The sequence below is a fragment of the Accipiter gentilis genome, chromosome 26 (genome assembly GCF_929443795.1).
Source record: "Accipiter gentilis chromosome 26, bAccGen1.1, whole genome shotgun sequence".
Classification (NCBI taxonomy): domain Eukaryota; kingdom Metazoa; phylum Chordata; class Aves; order Accipitriformes; family Accipitridae; genus Astur; species Astur gentilis.
Window position 1 is genome coordinate 1,702,670 of NC_064905.1, and position 21,894 is coordinate 1,724,563.

General features: G+C 50.0%; 1 protein-coding gene across 2 annotated transcripts in view; it reads right to left on the minus strand.

The window, feature by feature from the left end:
- The window catches only part of HDAC3 (histone deacetylase 3), a 61,652-nt gene that overhangs the window by 11,513 nt on the left and 28,245 nt on the right, over positions 1-21,894 (minus strand). For both annotated transcript variants that reach the window (XR_007509736.1, XR_007509735.1), the window contains 2 exons: positions 21,550-21,834; positions 1,593-2,495 (listed from right to left, as the gene is read on the minus strand). The gene's annotated coding sequence lies outside the window, so the exon portion shown is untranslated. The remainder of the gene's footprint in view (positions 1-1,592; positions 2,496-21,549; positions 21,835-21,894) is intronic.

Here is a 21,894-nt window from a genome sequence, read left to right on the forward strand (position 1 = left end):
AAATAAAGCATTTGGCTGAAAACTACAGGGTGATCTAGGACCGATGCTGAGGCAGGGTGGGGACCTCTGTGACGAGAGGAGCTGGGACACAGCTCTGCTAGACACTGAGCACGCATTTAGTGGGCTGGCTAGTTTTGCTGTGGCAAGCCAAGCCTTTGGGGTACCTGGGCTCAGCTACAGTGACAGTGTGGCTCGACAGCCTTACCTGTGTGTGCTCTGGATCACGACCACCTTGTCAGAGGCAGCAAAATAGCGGGAGGGAGGGAGGAATGTGAGAGCTTGCAAAGCATCTCACTGCGGGAGTTCAAGCTGCTAGGAGGAGGGGATGCATTTCAGGAAACCCAAAGAGGCAGGAAATCAAGGGAGAGGGACAGTAATTGAGTCCATATGTTGGAAGTGAAGAATGCATCTGGTAGCAGGGAGCAGACTAAGGGAGAAAGCCCATGCTGTGGGGACGGCACAGGGCACTCAGAGAGTCACGTTAACCTCCTGGGCCAAGCAGAAGGCTGAATTCAGACTAACCACAACTGCTGAGATGGGTCACTTGTCACTTGTGTGGGCTTTCAGGCCTGTGACTATAGTAGCTACACGTTCAGGAGGCTTCCAACCTTAAACTCGTTAACATCCTACTATAACAGGTAATGTTGCAAAAAGGTAATGGAAATGGCTGTTTTATTGGAAAGTGACAGGGTTAGATCTACACCCATGTCCCTGAGCATGTATGGAGCTAGGAAGGAAAGTGGACGACACTAACATCCGAATGGTATTGCCATTCATCGGGCAGTGCCAGGAGGGACATCAGGTCCACTCTGCTCCCAGAAAGCACTACAGCTTTGATGCAGGAGTACCTGCTATTGTAGGATTCACTCACTCACAGGTAAAAGCACAGATGGGGTGAGGAATGAGGAACCTGAGTCTGCACAATCATCGCAAGGCTATCCCACTGGTTTAGGTACTCCCAAATTTCAGGCTGCAGTGCTGGGAAAGCTCGTAAGACTGTTTATGGCCTCTCCCCCTGCTCCCTTCTAAAACACATTTGCAAAGAAATCTGAAATGTATGTGGTTGGGATAGAGGAGCCTAATGCCCGACTCCTACACTAAAAGAGCACAGCATAATGCTTGGGAAGCGGGGAGAAGAGCTGTGATGCTAATAGCCACTGAGACTCCCAAGAAAACAAGGGAGGAGATGAAGTACAGGACTACAGCATGCAATGGCTGTATGGGCTTTTGGTGTGTCATGCAAATTGCTGCATTTTATACAGGGAAAAAGCCTCTCAGGAAGGCCTTCAGGTTTGGCAAGGTTCTCTGTACCTTAGTAGGCTTTGTACATTGCTGAAAATGGGTTTACTGTGGCTTGTCTAAAACGTATGTTTAAAGCTCTCCAGGCAAACCTGCAAAGTGCTGCTCTCAGGACTTATCCTCTCAGTAAAGAAGAGAGTAATACCACTCATGCTGTCCCATGCCTCCATCCCTGGGAATCCAGCTCCAGAGCATTTCTCTCTTCACCTGTAGCTCTCTGCACACATTATTAGTAGGGCTTTGCATCCAGTCCAAAACTTCTGCTGTCCCAAACACCTAATTGCATCTCATACCTGCATTCATGTCTACCAGCTGTTCTCTGCTGCTGTCACTCCTGGTGTTTCTTCTCTGCCTCCTCCTTCAGGAGCTTTGCACAACATATTATCTGTTTCATGCCGCTTCTGATTCTCCATGACAGCTTGCTGCAGAACAGGAGAAAGAGCTGCTTGGGGGCTGCAGGATGATTGGGTGGGGGAAAAACCCCACAAAAGCAGTTAACATCCCTCTTTGGAAGAGGGGGAGTAAGAAGCATGGCAGGTCTGGGCAATGGAGGAAACACTTAAGAATTAAGAGGAGAAAAGTGCATCTTGTTCACCAGAAACCTGTTTCAGTTCTATGAAGACACTATCAACAGTCATTTTCTGGGGGTCAAACAAAAAGTACTGGCCCAGTACCGTATAAAAGTCCTCTGTGTTTGAGAACATCATTTGCAACTTCTCATGCTGTGTCTTGGCATCCTTAACAAGGTTGTGAAACCCACAAGTCAAGGACCATAAACAAAACATCAGGTGGAAAACATCAGAGTGAGCAACAGACCACAGAGTACTGCAACATTCAACCTCTGTTGTGGTTTCTCTCCACTCAAAGGTTTCAGCAGTAGCACAGATGCCACCATCACCAGACCATGATGCTGAACACTCTGTGGTCCACACCACAACAGAAATGCCTTTTCCCACGACAGACCCTTCTGCTCGCTCTCTCCAATCTTTGCCGAGACCTGTAAATCCCTTTTGCCATAGCTCACATCCACTTTGAAACATTTTTCTTCCTAAAAGCAAAAGGATATTGTATTTTTTTCCCATAAAATTGTCGTCACTCTCATTTGTGTCAGCTGGAAAGTTCAGAATATTACACTGCACATTCAAAAATCTGTTCTTTTGTCACGTTTAAGCTTTTCTTCAAGTTCTCAGCAGACACTCAAAAAAAAGACAAAAATAGAGGAGATTCTTAAAATATCTGCTTTAAGCATGAACATAGTTTTTACCCTGCAACTGTCATCAGTACTCCAGACGTACCCCATGAAAATCCCTTCGACCTCACTGCCAGAAGTGTCGTCCCCCCCCCCCCTCCCCCCCCCCGTTCAGATCCAGGCAAATCCCGCCCCCTCTCCGGATAATTAACTGCTTCAGGCAACACCTCAGTGCTCTCTCAGCAGCAGATCTCCCAGGATAAGTGGTCCTTTCTGTTCCTGGATAGTGTGTGTGCTCAGACTAAGGGCAAAGCTTGCTCATACATATGCTCATGTGCATTTCACAGGCAGATGAGAGAGCTCTGCAGCATAAATACAAACCAAGCCAGCACCAAGGGTCCCCACCCCACCTTTTTTTTTTTTCTTTTTTTTTTTTCAGTAGTTTGGTATGGGACACACACACAACAGGAAAGGTCTGCATGCTTTAACAATCTCCAGTCTCTAAAATAAGATAAAAAGGTCATTTCTTTGGACCTACTGTTTAAAGCTGTTTAAAGACTGACAGCCCCAGAGAAAGGCGCAAAGACGCCATGAAGCGACCTGCCCAACTCTAGTACAACACAGCGGGGCTGGCTCAGCAGTCTGGGACAAGGTATGGGACAGAGTTATACTGGAGATGTTACTGTATGTTAGAAGAAGGCTTATTAGCTGCATATAAATATTAGACCAGGTAAGAGAAAGAGCAGAGCACCAGGGGTACGTGTCAGGGAAGCAGTCAGGCATTCGGCAGAGAGCTTTCATCCTCTGAGGGACGGATACATCTGCAGTCAGCATCCTGCTGCTGCCTCTTGCTTTCCTTCCTCCCTGGACACTGACTCAGCATCACCAGTCTTTTATCACAGGACAAAACAATAGGTAACGTTCCTTCCAGGCATCACATCCGCTTGTTTCATCGATGTTTCTTTCCTTTGCCACCCTGTGCAGTACAGCACACCTGCAGCACTAATAGGAAAAAGGCTTCTACTATAACACCACAAATAAGGCATCTTTGGGTTGCAGCCTCAGGCTTTACAGCCACAGACACAGCAAGGAGCCAAAATTGTCTTTGCTCAGAGCAGCTGAGATCCAAACCCCTGTTCCCCAGCCACAGCAAACATCTTGCCTTCACTGGGATCACTTCTGATCCCAGGACCTTGTGTCTTGGAGCTGGTCATGAAAAAAACTGGTCAGGAAAACAGGACTGTACAGAAGGCATTGAAAGCCTAGCCAGCAGGTATTTCCAGGTGCTGGAAATCCTCTGGGTGTATTTCCTAGCCACCCACAAGCAGGTGGCTGGGAAACAAACCCAGAGGGTACCAACCAGTTCCCTGAGCTGCCCACAGAAAAGCACTCACCTCGCAGGAAGCCGATTTCTCTAGTTCTGTACAGACCTGCTCCACAGTCCCCAAGCTATTCCAGAGCTATCATCCCTCAGAGACCTACATGTTAGGTCCTGCTTTTGTCTGCAGAGATTGAGCCCACACACCGTATCATGCTCAGGCCCACTCTACCAAGCAAAAGAAAGTAAATTAGGTCTTAGTGCCAGAGGCAGCAGGTAAGTGAGTAGGTGCAGGATGCATGGAGGCACTAGGACTGGCAGGCAGCAATCTTTTTCTTTGCCATCACCACCTCCCACTTGTAAGATCAAATGCAGAAAGCATTAAAGTCATGCCTGCAGTCCCGCATACTTCAGACCTATCAAGCACTTGTTTCCTGCTGACCTGAGCCAGAGTCCAACACAGCAACAAGCACAGAAATCAGCAGGAGAATAAGGCAGAAAGATGTGTTTAAACAGAGATAAAGGAGATGCTTCCCGAGATGAGCACCGACCAACCACGTCTCAAGGGACCGTCACTGAGCATGTCCATGCCACAGGGTCCTGCAGCAGCACAGGCACATGTCTGAAGCAGCTTGCTAGGTGAGACCTTCTGCTTTTTGGACTCCCACATGACTGAATACAGGCAGTTACTGAAAAACAACTGCTCATTACTTGTGCTGCTTCCCAACCTATTACAGCAACCAGAACTATGAACAGGCAGCTTTTGTCTCCAGAACAGTTTTGCATTCAGATTCCATCCTTGGGCAAGTTACCAGGAAGCAGAATCATCACAGAATGGTTTGGGTTGGAAAGGACCTTAAAGATCATCTAGTTCCACCCCCCCTGCCATGGGGCAGGGACACCTTCCACCTTCCACACCTTCCAACCTTCCAGGTTGCTCAAAGCCCCATCCAGCCTGGCCTTGAACGCTTCCAGGAATGGGGCATCCACAACTTCTCTGGGCAACCTGTTCCAGTGCCTCACCACCCCCACAGTGAAGAATTTCTTCCTAATATCTAATTTAAATCTACCCTTGTCAGAAGACCTCAGACCGAGTGTACGTTATCACAGTCACAAATGGTCTTATAAGGTTATCCAGGAGCTGAGGAGGAGGAAGGAGACTAAGTTCAGGCTGCAGACACTAGACAGGTTACACACAGCTGGACACAGGAGGGGATGCTTCCAGAAAGAGCATCGGCAAGGGTCGAGCAATGGCAGAATCATCATCCTTCTCGGATAGGGTCCTTCTAAGGCCTGAATGCATCTTAACTGTAAAAATGGTACTCTGATCAATAAAAGTAAAAAAACTACAGGAACAGGCATTTCTGAGGTATTTCATCCTTCCTGTACTTCTCAAACCTTGTAAATGTTCCATCATTAGGAACAAGATCAGATTTATTTTCTACTCCCCTGTTTCTGACAAGCAGCAGTGCTCTCATTTGAGGTCATGGTCTTAACTCCTAGTCAGCCCATTCTCCTTGATGCAGAATTCATCAGACATGGGGTCCTGCTCTTCCCATTCCTCACCTTGCTCTCTTCTTGCCCGTTACCCTGCAGCAAGGCTAAATGGGACTGAAAACTTAACTGTTCTGCTAAAGGATGCTTTTTAGATCTGACAATCTGAAGACTTCTTGCACTGAAGAAAGGGAAAAAAAAAATTGTGATCGGAGTTTCCTACTGGCATTGCATGGCCAGTTTTTGGTTGGTTTTTTGGTTTTTTTTGTTTTTTTGTTTTTTTTTTTTTTTTTTAATTAAATGTGGCAGGAGAAAATTACTTATTCCATTTGAGTTTTACCAGATGCTTTTGCATTTCAAACATTAGATTTCTCCTATGTGGACAACTTAGAGTTCTGTATCTTAAAAAATAGGACAACTGAGACCCTCTCAAGATGTTTTGGGAAGACAAATAGGGAGCTCCTGCCTTTAAAAAAAGTGGGGAGTGGGGGTGTGAAGCCAAGCAACCACACACTTTATGAAAGTTTGTACACAGGGAACAAGGACAGGGAGCATAGATTTTCTGGAACATCTATATAAGAACAGATATTGTTTGGATCTTAAAAATCCATCAAGTCCAAAATTTACTCATCTAGACTCCCCTACATCAAACTGATAATAAAGCTGCCTTCGCTACAGGAAGAGAGAGTCAGTCTATTTAGAAACTCAGGTAATAGAGCTGGTATGAATTAAGCAGCCCAAAGACAATTACTGCTGTCCAAGCAGGTTAAAGACATTGGTAGCCTTTTTTTTTTTGACAAATTAAGCACATAATTTAAATTCATCAATGGTTGGTCACAAGGATGCTAAAAAACATTATTGGAAGCAGCATAAGGAAGAAAAGGAGAGTACAGAAATAAAGTGCCTACTGTAAGACAGTGTGTGTAGCAGACAGACCAGGCAGAAGAGACTTTCCAGTGTTGTTTTCCTTGGCAGCATGGAAGGGCTTACAAATTGAGACCTAAAACTAATCCTCAGCCCACACAGTGCCATAACCTGTGTAACTCTGGAGCCTCTCCCTTATCTCCCCTAGATCAGCCCCGCAGCTCAGGTCTGTTGTGCTGTGTGTTGCAATGGGAAACAATTAGAGTAGAATAGTTAATTACCACTGATGAGAGAACTGACCTTCCTCTTCCTGCCCTTGCTTTGTGCTGTGAGCTGTAACCTTGTACCAGGGCCCTCAGGAGACAACAATAGGAGACAAGGGTCATTAAAGCAACCACTAAAGATCACCCAAGGATGGGCAGCACTAAGCTTAATGGGCAATTAGCGCTGCAACATCTGCACCTTATCAAAGCTTGCTCCAATCAACACTCTGAGCCTAAAGATTGACAATAGGGAGACAGCAAGACCTGAAGAGTCCAAAGAATTACTGTAGGAAATGCATTTAGGGGACTCCCTGCTACACTGGAGAAAGTGCTTATTCAAGGAGACTCCTGCTGTTTCACATCCTAGGTGGCCACTGGGAAGAGTTTTCCCTTTCCCTTTTCTCTCATTTATTCCCCCTCCTTACACCCCAAAAAGGAACTTTTACTGCTGTAGTTGATGTTTACCACTAGCACCAGATTCTGAGAATAAATCTGTATGTGTGTTAGCCTGTCTCATCATCTTTTGCGCAGGGGAGATGCAGAGACTGCAAGGAGCATGAAGCGGGAAGTGGAGCGGGGCATCACACAAGGAACAAAACAGTGAAAAAATGCAATTTTTCTATTAGGGGCAGATGCTGATGTGACTTCTATTTGTCTGACTAGAGGAAAAGTCACTCAACAGAACCCCAAAATACCCATACTCTGCCAGACCTGCATTTTTCTGAGCTTCACCAGCTGTGGCAGCAGCTTGAGCAAGTTCTGCAAGAGAAGTGCACAAACCAGTGGCACAGAACTGCCTAGACCCACACCAGGGCAAAGCTGAAGAGATGCAGAGTACAAATAGCTCCCTGACTATATGCCTCTCTCCCATCCTTACACAAAAGGGCAGGTGCAGAAACTCACCTGCACCACACTAGTGCTCAGCACAGTCTTGTCCAGCTCCAGGACCACAGTCTTGATCTTTTCATAAAGCAAGTGGAGAAACCCCAGGAAAACATCTGCCAGGGCCCAGGAAGAAGCACAGGTGAAAGCTTTAAGAACAACTCTCCGATGAGCACCAAAGAGAAGAGGTTTCTGACTTGGTCCTACTGGCAGAGGATTGTCCAAACTCAGCAAGTGCAGCTCCTTCCCCTTTCTTCTTTGGAGGTTCTTTCTTCTCTCACCCTCCTCACCTTTCTTTTCCGAGTACAGCAAACGCAGGTAAGCCATGAGCTCTTGAAGGAGTTATCCCGTGGGTAACCACGCAGCTTTTCTTCAGTCAACGGCTGACCAGAACTGCCCTCTTACTAAGTACCAAAGCTCTGGCTGCTTCATGCAACATCTTTACGAAAGGGTAGGGAAAGATCAGAGCACTACTCTCCCTGGTGTTTACAGACACGGACACAGGTGACTCTCCCATAAAGAGCAAGATAACCTCGCTAAAGACATCTATTGCCTTAAATTAATGCAGATACTTCAGGCCTGACAATATCCACAGTATCCACCTGTACATCAAAGCTCAGTGCAAGACACCGAACACCAAAGGATTTGTGGAGTGGCATGAGGGCAAGCGTTTCAGGAGATGTGTTTGCAGGTTTGATGCTGGAAGAGTGACTGAAATATGCCCAACATCATCATAGTCCCTAGACTTTTTGCCCCTTGTTAATGGCCCCCTCCTCTGTGTTGCACCAAAGTCAAGCTGTCATAGACACCTCCTTCTCTGGGAACATGAACAGTCCCACCAACACTCCTGGGACTCGCACAGAGGAGCATGGAAAGTGTTTGCACCCCATCCTGCAACTCCAACTGCCTCTGCCAGCTCCACACGATAAGAGGGATGACTGAGGCATCCCACTGCTTGGATGCCTAAAAACTCGCTGCTTCACCGCAGGCTGGAACAAGCAGGGGGGTCTGCGCCCATCCCAGGGTGATCACAAAAGCCGAGACACCCCTTCCTGCTGCACCTCAACCACGGGGAGGGGGAGAAGCAGCACAGAAATGCAACCCTGACCAGCTCCGCCGGGTGCTCACCCTTCGACAGCTTGGACGAGGGGGCTGCAGAAGCCTGTAGCACTCCCAGCACTGTCCCCCAGCCTGCTCGCCAGTCCGAAAGGCAGCATGCTGCCCAGTAACAAGGCAGGGGAGAATGAGCATCCCTCCCTCGGAGCTGACCTATGGCTGTGCTGCTCCTCCGTGCCTCCTCCTGCAGACGGGCTGACGCCCTGGGCTAGCAAGCAGACAGCACGGCTGCTGCCGGCACAGAATCGCTGACCTATTTTCGTACATGCGGGCATGCACAAGATCACAAACAAAGGGCGCTTTGGCTTAGGATATTTAAAGGAAAAGATACTCATCTAACTATCCCCAGAAACCACAGCAGCTCTTACGATGTTTATTATCTTCCTGAAAATCATTCTTGTGCATGGCCGTGGGAAAGAAACAAAGAAAAAGCACAGAGCAGTTAGTAAAAGCAAAACAAAAAGCTCCATTAAACTGCAAAATCACATTTCTCAGAAAGCAACAAAAAGGGATATAAGAACTTGAGAATAAACTGGGCCTAGGACTTAATAAGCACAAGAGCAACCAGGATTCACCTACGTGGAAGGAACAAATTTCTATAACAAGGAGTGACTGAGCAGTCCTGCAGGGATGTCCCCCACCTCCCTGTCACTGACAGATGAGCTGCTTGGGCAGAGTCATCTAAACAGACTTTAAACAAGTCAGCTTTCCCAGGGATTTCTGTTCAAGTTTGCTGATGCACTTGGACCAAATTGTTAAGTATTTAATCCACACCTCCAGCAGGTTTCAGAGCTGGCAGCTTCAGCTCATTTGAAATTAGTTGGATGCGTTTACACCAGCTACTATCTCTGTGCACATACCTGTAAGGGTGAGGACCTAGCAATTTGGTTCTCGGGTATTGCAACAACAGATGCCACAAAAGAAAACCCTTAAACTGCACTCCTTAGTCTGAAAAAAAGCTGCAAACAAACTCAGGAGCCCTACAGAGGTTCACAAAACTGTCTCCTGCCAACTGCCTCTCATGGAAGGGAGAGATGGGCTGTGCTCATTGCGGAGAAAGAGCCTGCAAAGAGGCAGTGACCAGGACCACAGTTACACGAGTCCATCTTTGAGCCCGCACCATCCTTGCTTAGTTGGTTCAGTGAAGTTCACTGTTGGAGAAGCCTACAGCAGTTGGTTTGCCAGCTTGCTTCACGTCCTGGATTGGGAAATGCCTGCTCGCCCCTAAGCGCTCCACTGTACAACACGAAGGATGTAGTGACGAATAACACAAAAATGGTTACTACAAATAAAGACGCTGACAATAGTTACTCAATATCAGATGCTGGCAGTTCTCCTGGGGCTCTCCACACAGCTGGGAAAGGTGCCGCTGCCAGAATTTGTTGGTAACGAACCTGGGGCAACAACCCATCCCCTGCAATATGCACAGGCAGGAAGGAAAAAAAGAGCAAGAATAGATCTGTGTCCTGAACAAAGAAAACAGGAAAGTCCCTCTCATCTGGGGAGCCCAGACAAGAGCAGGTCTGCAGCAAAACCTTAGCGCCATCCTGCTTCCAGGCAGTTTGTGGGGTCTGCTTAGCTTCCTATGGAGATGTGGGTTAAAAAAAGCAATATTGCAGCTAGAGCATCCTGTGACAGTGAGGGATGGAAGGAGGGAGGGCACCATCCAGTCTCAGGGGCTGGCAGGGGCTGGGGTGGGGGGGTGGGGGGTTCCAAGCAGTATTTCATCTGAAACACAATCTCTCTCTGCAGATCCACTCTGTCTGCGTTCCCCAGTTCTGGCAACCCCCGCAGAGAGCCCCTTGCTCTGCATCCCCCTGGCTACAAGTCAGGGCTCACTGCCTCCCCCCACCCCAGCCCCACATCCCACCCCAGCGCTGGAAAAGCTGCTGCCAAGCTTTGCCTCGGCATGTTCTGCTCCTCCCATGTCCTCCCCCTCTTTGCCGACCTTTTCATTTTCTGCGTCAGAAACATAAAATGGAGACTGCAGGGAAGGAAAATATTTTGCCTAAGATGGCTGAGGGAGGAGAAGGATTTGCACGGTGGTGCATGAGCACCCTCTGGCGCTGGATGGGCTGGCTTGGGGGGGGGGAAACAGCTCTCCAGCCCTGCTCCAGCCCCACAGGCTCCAGGCAGAAAGAGAGACTCCAACTAGCCCCTACTGGGTCATTTAAATTGTTGTTATAGCCAAAATATTTGCTTAAAAAACTTCTGCAGCCTTGTTGCCTCCTGAGCTCTCCTGGTTGCCTCTCCCCACCACCCCACTTATATTCTGCTTTTCTTCACTGTGTTACATCCACGATTCTTAGGAAAAGGATAGTATTTTGTATTTAAACAAGCGTGTTTCACACATACAACTCCCAACAACTAATGTTGCCACCTTCCATGTTTACATATTTTTCCAGGTTTGAGAAAAAACACCAAATTTCTCCTGTATTAAATTCCATATCAGGGTAAGTGCCCGAAGCCTGGTGTTACCTCTTGTGGGAACATGCCCAGGCCCAGGGATCAGAGAAAGGGCTGAAGATGGACATGAGGGGAGAACCAGCACCCACCTGAAACAGGGTGACCAGATGTTGTCCCTAGGAAAGATTTAGGGATGAAAGGGTACATGCAAAACCAGCACAAGGATACCTTGCAAGCTGCTCCCTGAGCATCCAACTTTCAAGCCAGGCGTATGCAAGCATAGGGCCAAATCCAGCTGAATCTGAGGTTTAAATTCCCAAGCGAATCTCACAAGAAGTTTTCCCAAGATCATTTCAAAAAGGGCCAAAAGGCACCACTTAGCCGTGAGACGGAAACCACACATAGATCCAGGATCCTAAGTCCTTTGTGGTAATTTAAACACCAAGGAGGATAAGGAAGAAAAGCAAGGAGTTTGAAAAAAAATGAAGAGAAAGACAGACAGAGAGAAAGCACTTATACAGGTGACTGCAGGTAAAATCCTAACACCAAAGGATTAAATTCAGCCAGGAGTGGGGCGCCCAGCACACATTTCGGTACCATAACCGCACACATCCAGCCCACAAGGACATAGCCTGGGAAGTGCTGCTTCTGGGGTATCAGCACTTACACATCACAACGCTGCACAGAGAAAGTCCCACTGGCTATATGACTAACTCCAAAAATACCTTTAAGGGCCCTTTCTGTGAGAGACACCTGGGATGGGACACCCAGGGAGGCTTGATTTTATTACTGTCATTTCTGCAGCTGAAAAACCTACGGGCATGTCCCCCTGCATGACAGGAGACAAGCAAGGCTGGCACTGGGACACTAGGGAGCTTGGCAGGTCGGAACTGGCTGCCAGGGCAGGGGGATCAGCATCACGGGTGTGCTGAAGAGCAGGCATTTTTGCAGTGCTGCCGCATAGGAAGGGGTATCAAAAGATGAAGTGCCAGAACACCTCATCCTGTGAGCAATGGGGGACTGAAAAAAAATTACAAAATATTGCTTTGGGGCTACTAAACACGGGTGTATTCCCAGCACACCCTAGGTGACTCAGTCTGGGAGTGCTGGGAAAACACAAGTGAGACATCAGGGTGGACCCCAGCCTGGTAAGACAGTGCCATGGGGCAGGAGCGATGGAGTCGGGCAGAGCTCTGTGCAAGCCCAGGACTGGGGTACGCTGGCACTGCTGGGCAGCCACCCGAGCCTGTAATGTCAGCAGGGAAGGGGGTTTGGGGGGTGCAGGAACAGAGGAGCACTACAACAGCAATGGCTCAGAGCATAGGGCAGGAATGGCTGCACGGGAGAGATGTGGGGAGCTCCACAACTGAGGGATGTAGAGAGGGGCTTGCACAATGCTCCAGAGATCCCCGTTTCATTTAATGGCACAAAACACTGCTAATCCCCGCTCCTGCTCTCAGACTGCCTAATAACTAAGCACCCAAAAGGCTGGTGATGCCGGCCAGGGGAGGGGGGCAAGTGCTGCCTTTGTATACCAAGGCAGGTGATTTCTCCCTGCACGCCCCCCCCATTCCCCAAAGCAGCAGATGGAGACCCCCTCCCAATTACAGTCTTGCCACAGGCAGAAAAAAGAAAGACAAATCACCCAAAGAAGGCTGTCTGACAGGACAAAGGCTCCTTGAAATGGGAGCTGAGCTGTTCTTTCCAGGTTCAGAGCGGGGACGGAGGGAGGGGGGTGCTGAGCACAAGGCCGGGGGGGCTGGGGCTGCCAGCAGCACAGGGCAGGATGCGTGCGCAGCCAGCACTTCCCCTCTTTGTCTGCAAAAGGAGGTCACGGGGGGGATACGGGGGGATGCAGGCGGGGATGCAGGGGTGGATGCAGGGCTGCGTCAGCCCCTCGTCAGGAAAACAGCTGATCCCTTCTCCCAATCCCAAGCTTCTGACCTCATCCCCAGGAACGGAGCCAACACGGCTCAACTGCGCACATCTGGCGGATGAAAACAGCACTGCAAGGGACCTGGAAATGCTACCACACAGCAAGGGGATCCCAGAGGAACCCCCCCAGTTTTCAAGGCCAGACAAGCTCCAAGACCCACGTTAAGCCAGAAAACCTTAGGGCACCCCTGGCCCTAACCTGGGGTTCACCCAGGGGCCTCTCGAAGCTCAAATTACAAATAAAATCACTGTCCAGTACTGACACCCGAGTGCGAACACCAGGGATGCACACTGTGGGCACTACAGGCACAGTCCAGCTCCCAGTATCTCCCAGTAAGCACCACACACCTGCAAAGAGCCCACCAGTAACAGCTCAAGTGCTTCTCACAGTGGCAGCAGCCTGGCAAAAGCCCGAGACAGACAGGAGCTGCACTCCAGAGCTGGGCGCACCCGTTACCCGCAGCACCCCTAAAAGCGAGCATTGGCAGCCGACTGACACACCGACTGATAGGGACAGCAGCAGCCCCTCATTCCCAAGGAGGCAGCCCTGGGTCACAGCCTGACCACGCTCCCACTGAGCTTTTACATGTCCTCTGTTAGGAATGCCACATCCACTTAGCAAAATATCTGCACCAGGACATCTGCTGCAGCTGAACCAGCACCTGGGTGCCCCTGGGATGGCACTGCAATGGCAGGAAAAGTGCTGCTTGCCCTAAAGTGTAAGGAAAGGTCAGTACAAGCCATACAGGCAACACCATCGCCTGTTGCAAGATGAAAACATCAGCTGCTAAAATACAAGGCCGTGCTACAGAAACTTTGAGCTGGCTGTGGTTCTTATCTCTGGACTCTGATACACACAGGTAGAAAAAAGCAGAAACATACAAACACCTCCCAGACCAGCCAGTGTTTTCGTATCTGCACTTCTGGGTTGCATACATGCAACAAGGAGTGACTACAGTTCCTAGAAACTCCAGGGTACAGACTCAAAACCCCTCTCCTAGGGCATGATACAGGGAGCGGATACCCCATATCTTCTACAGAGATGAAATGAAACACTTACAAGATCTAGGGTGAAAGTTCCCCAAACAGGTTCTGCCTCCTTTCAAAGGCAAATGAACGTTCAAGTTTCCCACCAGCAGTGCTCCTAGAGCCCCATCAAAATACACTGATGATGTTAGCGTGTGCTCCCCAACACCACTTCAGGAGAAACTAGTAAACAAGAACAGGAAGAAGGTTAAAAGGTAACAGCCACCAGCTCCAACAAGAAAAATCCTGACTTGATAGGAGAATTATTTTCACAAGGATGGTTAAACATTGGAGAAGGCACCCCAGTTACATCTAGAGAAGTGGGCAATTTCTGACCTTGAAGAGACTCAAACTTGACTGCAAAAGGGCCTGAATAGACTCTAACTTTCACGTTAGCCTTACTTGGAGCAGGACAGATGGATCTGAGACCTCCAGAGAACCCTTTGAATTCCAATCGTTCTGCGATGCTGGAAGGACACCTGGTGAGCCCCCCCAATTTTTTCTCCTCAGCAGACACTTTTGAATCATGATTTACCAGGTCCCAGGTTTGTGGGCAGATTTCTCCATTTTGTCTGAGAATATTCCTGAGCAACAGAGGAAGAGAGAATTTTCTGTCCCTGTTCACTGCTGCTTCTCAGCAAACATTGGCACAATAGGCATGGATGCTTGAGGAAGATAGAAGCTACAGCTGCAGAATGCTGAAGGCCTCTGCCTCACCAGAGAGAGGTGGTGGAGCTGGGGACACTAGGCTGGAAAAGGAAAAGGAAGGGAGGTATTGGCTAGAGGAGACACTTGTGCCAGGGATCCCTGCAGCAAGACATCTGTGAGCAAGAGGAAGCAATGTCTTGCAGCAGCCTGGAAATCTAAGGAAGGACATGTGAAGAGCATGCAGGGATGCTTTAAATGCATTTGTGAGCACCTGGAGGGTGAGCAAACCAGCAAGATACATTTTGCGAGCTAGTCCACAGCACTAGGCAGCATTTTCAGAAAATCCCATAGTTTCATTCTCAAGAGAAACTTTGGTTTGGGTCCACACAAAATGTTCAAGACCCTGACCCCTCGCTAGGTGTATAAAGTCCCACAGTCTGTTAATGGTATCTACCCACATGTTAGGAGCTAAATACTTTCTGGATCTGGCCTTCTGGAGCTAAGGAGTCACTGACTTCCCACAAAGCACTGGATCTTATTAGATGGATAAGGAACTGGCTAGATAGCTGCATTCAAAGAGTTACAGTCAACGGCTCAGTGTCCCAATGGAAACCAGTAACATGTGGTGTCCCTCAAGGGTACGTACTGAGACCTATACTATTTAATATGTTCACCAATGACATAAGACAGTGGGATTGAGCGCACCTGCAACGTGGTCTCATCTGCAGACTTGCTGAGCAGTGCAGTCGATTCACTAGAGAGAAGGGATGCCATGCAGAGGGACCTGCACAGGCTGGAGGAGCGGGCCCGTGTGAACCTCCTGAAATTCAACAAGGCCAAGTGCAAGGTCCTGCACCTGGGTGGGGGCAATCCCCAATATCAATACAGGCTGGGGGATGAATGGATTGAGAGCAGACCCGTGGAGAAGGACTTGGGGGTACTGGTGGGTGACAAATGGGATGCGAGCGGGCAATGTGCACTCGCAGCCCGGAAAGCCAAGCGTCTCCTGGACTGTATCACCAGCAGCGTGGCCAGCAGGTGGAGAAGGGGATTCTCCCTCTCTGCTCTGGTGAGAGCCCCCCTGGAGACTGCCTCCAGCTTTGAGGTCCCCAGCACAAAACAGACATGGGCCTGTAAGAGCAGGTCCAGAGGAGGCCACCAAAATGTTCTGAGGGCTAGGAACAGCTCTGCTATGGAGAGAGGCTGAGAGAGTTGGGGTTGTTGAGCCTGGAGAAGAGAAGGCTCTGGGTACGCCGTACTGCGGCCTTTCAATATGTAACAGGGACTTATAAGAAAGATGGAGAGAGACTTTTTACCAGGGCCTGTTGTGACAGGGCAAAAGGCAAGGGTTTTAAACTGGAAATGGTTAGATCTAAACTGAACACAAGGAAGAAATATTTTACAATAAGGGTGGTGAGACACTGGAAAAGTTTGCCCAGAGAGTCATGGATGCCCCATCCCTCAAAGTCTTCAAGGCCAGGTTAGACCAGGCTTTGAGCAACCTCAAAAACAAGACAGAAATTTGTTTTATGTGATTCTTTACAAGCAATTAAGAGAGAAAATGAATTCCTCCCATGAAGGGGATCTCAGGGTGACAGGGCTGTTCTGCCCCTGGAGTTAGGGCAGAGAAGGGGCAGGGCCAGCCTGGCCACAGCTCTGGTCGCCAGCCTGGCCACACTCTCGGTGGCAGAGGAATTGCTGGGCTGCTGCAGAAGCTGACGCAGGAAAGGCACGCGTGTGCAGCAGTGAGCAAACTCTGCTCCTCTGCAGCCTGGTGACAGTCATGCCAGAAACCGGCCTCTGACGGGCTCTGCAGCTGCTGCACTGCACTGGCACCCCCTGACCTCTCCGAGAGCACAGCCAGGACTCTGCTCCCCCCAAAATCCACTCCCAGCACTGGAAGTTCCCTCTGACAAGTCTCTGGAGCAGGGCTGTAAACACAGGCTGCAGCAGGGACACAAAGCCTCCATGCAAAACCAAGAGATCCATGTGCCACCTGGTGTCCAAAAGCAGCTCTGCACCGTGACCCGATTTGCCCACAGTCGAAGGTTTTCACCTCTCCAAAACGTAAATAGCATCACCATCGGGATCAGTACATTCACCATAGATCAGTACATTCAGAAAAACAGCCTTCAACTTAGACACCAAAAGTAGCAGGGGAAACACAAAGCAGATGCTTCCAGTACCAGCAGCAGAGCAGGGAGCTGCTGACAAAAAAAAAAAAAAAAAAAAGCAGCGGAAAATGGCCTTAGAGTGAAACCTTGCTGTCCCTGCAGCTGGTGCCACCACCAAGGCATGTCCTGGGCCATGCCCTTCAGCAGCCAGAAGGGTCAGGGCTGGCCCTGGGGCAAAGCACCAAACAATAGCTTTTGTGTTTCTGTAACCGCAGGTGCTGCAGGGTCGATCCAGAGCACATGGGTGTCAGGGCATCTCCAGAAACTTCAGTCTCTGGCCAGCCAGCCTTCCTTCTTGGGGGCACTTTGACAGCAGAGGACAACCAAGATGTGCCACTGCTCCCTCTCTACCCTTGATCTTTTCCCAGAACACCCACAGGGGGTGCACAGTCCTTACTGCTCCTACAGCCACTCTGCTCCTCAGAAGTTCTCCAGGGAGACCTGCTCCTCCCATTACATCCCCTCTTACATTGCCCAAACCTCCAGGAGGAAACAGAGCATGCTCCCTGGTGTCTGCCTGCTAAAGGCAAATCCCCAGAAGCTTAAAGGAAGAAGACAAAAGCACTTTTAAAGCAGAATAACCTGGAGAAAGTGAGACAGCTGGAGAAAGCATACAACCAGGTCAAACCCAAGCTCCTTCTCTGGAGAGCCCTGCCCACAGCAGAAGCAAGGCAGGGACCAGGGCAGCCCTGGAAAACAAACGGCTCTCCCAGATCCACCACCAAAGCAAGTAACGATAATGCGCTCAGTGGGTCGTCACCTGGCAAGTTGTCCCTTCGCTCAGCACAAAGGGAGGGAGATGACCTTAAATCACTTTTCAGCTCCCCAAACTCTCAGTCCCTAAAAGATCAGAGAAGGGGAGAAGACGACACTGCCATGGCCATGCTGCACCTTAGCCCGGGAGTGGGACACCCAGCCCAGGCTGTGTTAGTGCCTGAAGATGCAGCAAGCAATCCTCCCGGTCCCCTTGTCCTCCCAGGGGTGGGGAAGGTGGGCAACGTGCTTTAGGGGGGTGAAAGCCAGACGTGCCTGGGCAGCATGCCCCCAGATCAGCTCCTGCCAGTGTCAGCGCATGTTGGCTGCAGCTCCCCTGCTCAGACCAACAGGCTGGGTGTCCTCTGCGGGGGAAACCAGGCTCGTGACAGCACCCAAAGCACTCCCGGCAACTGGGCTGGAAAATAAGCAGCAACAGTATTGCCAGGTCTGTTGCTGAGGGTCTGATGGTGCAATTACACCAGGCTGTCCTAACGGCCTCTCAAACATCAGGAACAAGCTCCTGGTAACAGAAGGACACAAGGTAAAAGCAGCCACTGCTCTGCCCCGACACCAGCACCGGGTCCCAGGAGCAGGATTTGGTACACAAATGCTCCCCCTACTTCAGAAGCCCTCTCCTCACATCCCGTAACTCCAACTGTGGTCCCTCCCACAAGGTTTGTCCCTGCATTGTTCATCCATGCTGGATATATTCAGCAACACTGCACCCAGGGTTTGCTCTGGGGAATCGAGAGGAGGGAAACTGAGGCAGGATGGAGCTGCAAAGGACTCGTCCCAACGCAGCTGAAGACAGGGCAAGAGTCTGTGGGGACACTCCCATTAATTACAAGAGCAAATGACAGGGCAGAGCCCCAAAGCAAGAAGGATTTTCCCATCCTGATTTCCCATCCATGCACGTGGATGCATAAACCTTCTCCCAGCTTATCCTACATCTCCTGCAGAACAGCCTGAGGGCCAGGAAAAGCTGCAGCTGGGTTAATTAACTCTGGGTTGCTGCATTTTGGGACTGGGAAGGGACCAAGACCTGGTACTGCTTCAAGCGTGGGGGGCACAAGCCCACCCCAGCACCGTTCCACGCTGCCCTCAGCTCCAATTCGCTCCAGCTGCAGCGGGACTGGGCAGAGCAGAAGCAATGCCTGGCCCACAGCTAAAGCTGAGCCCAGTTAAAGTCGTGCTTGGAAATTAAGGGAGGTTTTAGCAGGCACTGACAGCAACGGGAGCTAGTGACGGCTGCTAAGGAAAGCGGCTTATAAGAAAGATGGAGAGAGACTTTTTACTAGGGCCTGTCATGACAGGGCAAAAGGCAAGGGTTTTAAACTGGAAGTGGTTAGATCTAGACTGAACACAAGGAAGAAATGTTTTACAATGAGGGTGGTGAGACACTGGAAAAGTTCGCCCAGGGAGTCATGGATGCCCCATCCCTCAAAGTCTTCAAGGCCAGGTTAGACCGGGCTTTGAGCAACCTCACCTAGTGGAAGATGTCCCTGCCCATGGCAGGGCCATTTGAGCAGGTGACCATGAAGGTCCCTACAACCCAAACCATGCTATGGTCTCTCAATATTACTGCCTCCTGCCTCTCTACAATACACCTACCAAAAAATAGAACAGATATAATGCAGAAGGAACTTTATCCACAGGCTGTTTAACATGGAAAACAACCCAGTACAGAAAACAAGTGCATGCTCTTAGAATGAGTTGTTTGGAGCAGCATACCTGAGGCTGAAGCACCCAGGTGGCACTGTGTTACCAAGACAGCCAGGGAAAGCATTGCCCCAGGGCACACACCAGCTCAGCAGGGCTGGAGCATGTAAAAGAAAAAAAAAAAAAAAAATCACATAAAACAAGACAGAAATTTGTTTTATGTGATTCTTTACAAGCAATTAAGAGAGAAAATGAATTCCTCCCATGAAGGGGATCTCGGGGTGACAGGGCTGTTCTGCCCCTGGAGTTAGGGCAGAGAAGGGGCAGGGCCAGCCTGGCCACAGCTCTGGTCGCCAGCCTGGCCACACTCTCGGTGGCAGAGGAATTGCTGGGCTGCTGCAGAAGCTGACGCAGGAAAGGCACGCGTGTGCAGCAGTGAGCAAACTCTGCTCCTCTGCAGCCTGGTGACAGTCGTGCCAGAAACCGGCCTCTGACGGGCTCTGCAGCTGCTGCACTGCACTGGCACCCCCTGACCTCTCCGAGAGCACAGCCAGGACTCTGCTCCCCCCAAAATCCACTCCCAGCACTGGAAGTTCCCTCTGACAAGTCTCTGGAGCAGGGCTGTAAACACAGGCTGCAGCAGGGACACAAAGCCTCCATGCAAAACCAAGAGATCCATGTGCCACCTGGTGTCCAAAAGCAGCTCTGCACCGTGACCCGATTTGCCCACAGTCGAAGGTTTTCACCTCTCCAAAACGTAAATAGCATCACCATCGGGACAAGCACCCCCCGACTCTGCTGCAGAAACATCGAGTGCCACCCTGCCTGTCCTAAACACCTGCGGCTTACGGTACAGCAACACAGATCTTCAGAGAACACCTGCATGTTTTCCTTCATGAACATCACTTCTGTCCCAGTAGGAACCTGCTTGCCAGGCTCCCTCCTCTGTCCTAGGGACACCTCTAACTATGAAACTTAGGTAAAAATTAAAAAAAAACATAGATCAGTACATTCTGAAAAACAGCCTTCAACTTAGACACCAAAAGTAGCAGGGGAAACACAAAGCAGATGCCAGCAGCAGAGCAGGGAGCTGCTGACAAAAAAAAAAAAGGCAGCAGAAAATGGCCTTAGAGTGAAACCTTGCTGTCCCTGCAGCTGGTGCCACCACCAAGGCAGGTCCTGGGCCATGCCCTTCAGCAGCCAGAAGGGTCAGGGCTGGCCCTGGGTGGAGCACCGAAAAAGAGCCATAGACGCTGGGGAAGAACAGATTTCTCTGAAGAACATGCAGTTCTTCTCGCCTGGCCAAGATAAAAAGCTCAAAGGCATGAGACTTTTCTCCCCCTCCACCTTTTTGAGGAACATGAAGTTGGCCATGTCTGTGTACATTGCTGTCCAAGCCCTCCTATTCATACATCCCCTCTATTGCTCATCTGCAGGGCTTGCCCTAATTGCTGGGTCATAACACAGTCCCAAACCCTGTCCTTAGGACAGGGGAAGTCCCCTCCAAGGGCATGCTCTGGAGCTGCAGGCAGAGCAAAGTGTAGAGATCGTGGGGCCAGAAGCGCTCCCTCTCCCCAGGTGATGCACGCACACAGCGCCTGGATCCTGCTGCTTTCCTGCCTCAAGTGCAAAGGCAGGGAAATAGCTGCATAAATGTTTGACAGCAAGAGAGATGTTACAAAGAGCACTCAGAGATGGGGGCTGAGAGCCCCAACATCTACCTGGTAATGCAGAAGGAAGGAGAGGAAAGAAAACCAGTGAGAAAAGCAGTAACTGGCTGTACGCAGTGCCAAGCAGACATCTCTGCCAGGCAGCCTACTCTTGACACAACTGTTGGGACAGGCAATGAAGCAGAAGCAAGAGAGACAGTGCAGAAAGAAAGCACAAAGCACAGTATCCATACTCAAGAGGGTGCAAGGCACAGACGGCAGAGTGGTGAGCAGCACACCACACCGTGCAACGTCCTGCCACCACCACAAACCCTGCCTACAGCCAACCTGGCTCTGTCTCGCAGGCTGCTTGTGAGTCACACCGAGATGCAGGCATCATGCAGCCATGGCTTAGCCAGGAGATCCCTCCCTCCCCTCATAGCTAAAGAGGACCTCATCATCTGCAAGGGCCTATAGGTCTTCACAAGATTTTACTAAGGACTGCCAGCTTATTAAGCTACTTTACACAGGAGAAACACCTCAGCTCAGCGATGAAGACCTTCCAATCCGCCCAAGTCTTCAAAGGTGGCAGAGGAAAGCATGTGCCAGCATACTGCAAGCCAGACCTCCCACACGGTTTCTGGAGGACCAAGCACTTCAGGTCCCTTCAGGTGCTCTGCCCTGCCCTCTCTCTGCACACAAAGGCAAAGATGAAATCACCTCCTTCTGCTGAAAATTGGCTTCTCTATGGAGTACAGCAAGCAGGGCCCTGAAACCCCTCAGCCAGGGTGATGAGATGAGACAAGGGAAAGGACAAGCTTGCTGGAGTGAAGAACAAGGTGTAAGGTGGCCTTTAAAATGTAGGTCCTACCTTAGTCCAATGTGGTCTTCACCATTGTTCAGCTGGCTGAGAATCTTCTTTGGAGATGATCCCCATGCACAGGCTCCCCCAGATTCGAAACCAAGGGCAGGAGGGGGAACGCCCATTCCTCATGGAGGTGGTGGGATGTCTCCAGAAACAGTCTCTTGTAGTGGATGGGTGGTTGTGGCTGGATGTTCCCTGCAGCACCTGGAAGCGAAGCTGCAGGCAGGGAAGAAGAGCCTGAAGCCATTTCTCTCTTGGTGCCTCTTCAAGGTGTTCTTTCAGCCTCTCCATCTGAAGCAGAAACAAGAATATGCCAGTGGTCAGCTCATACTCAGCTGCCCAGAGCAAACA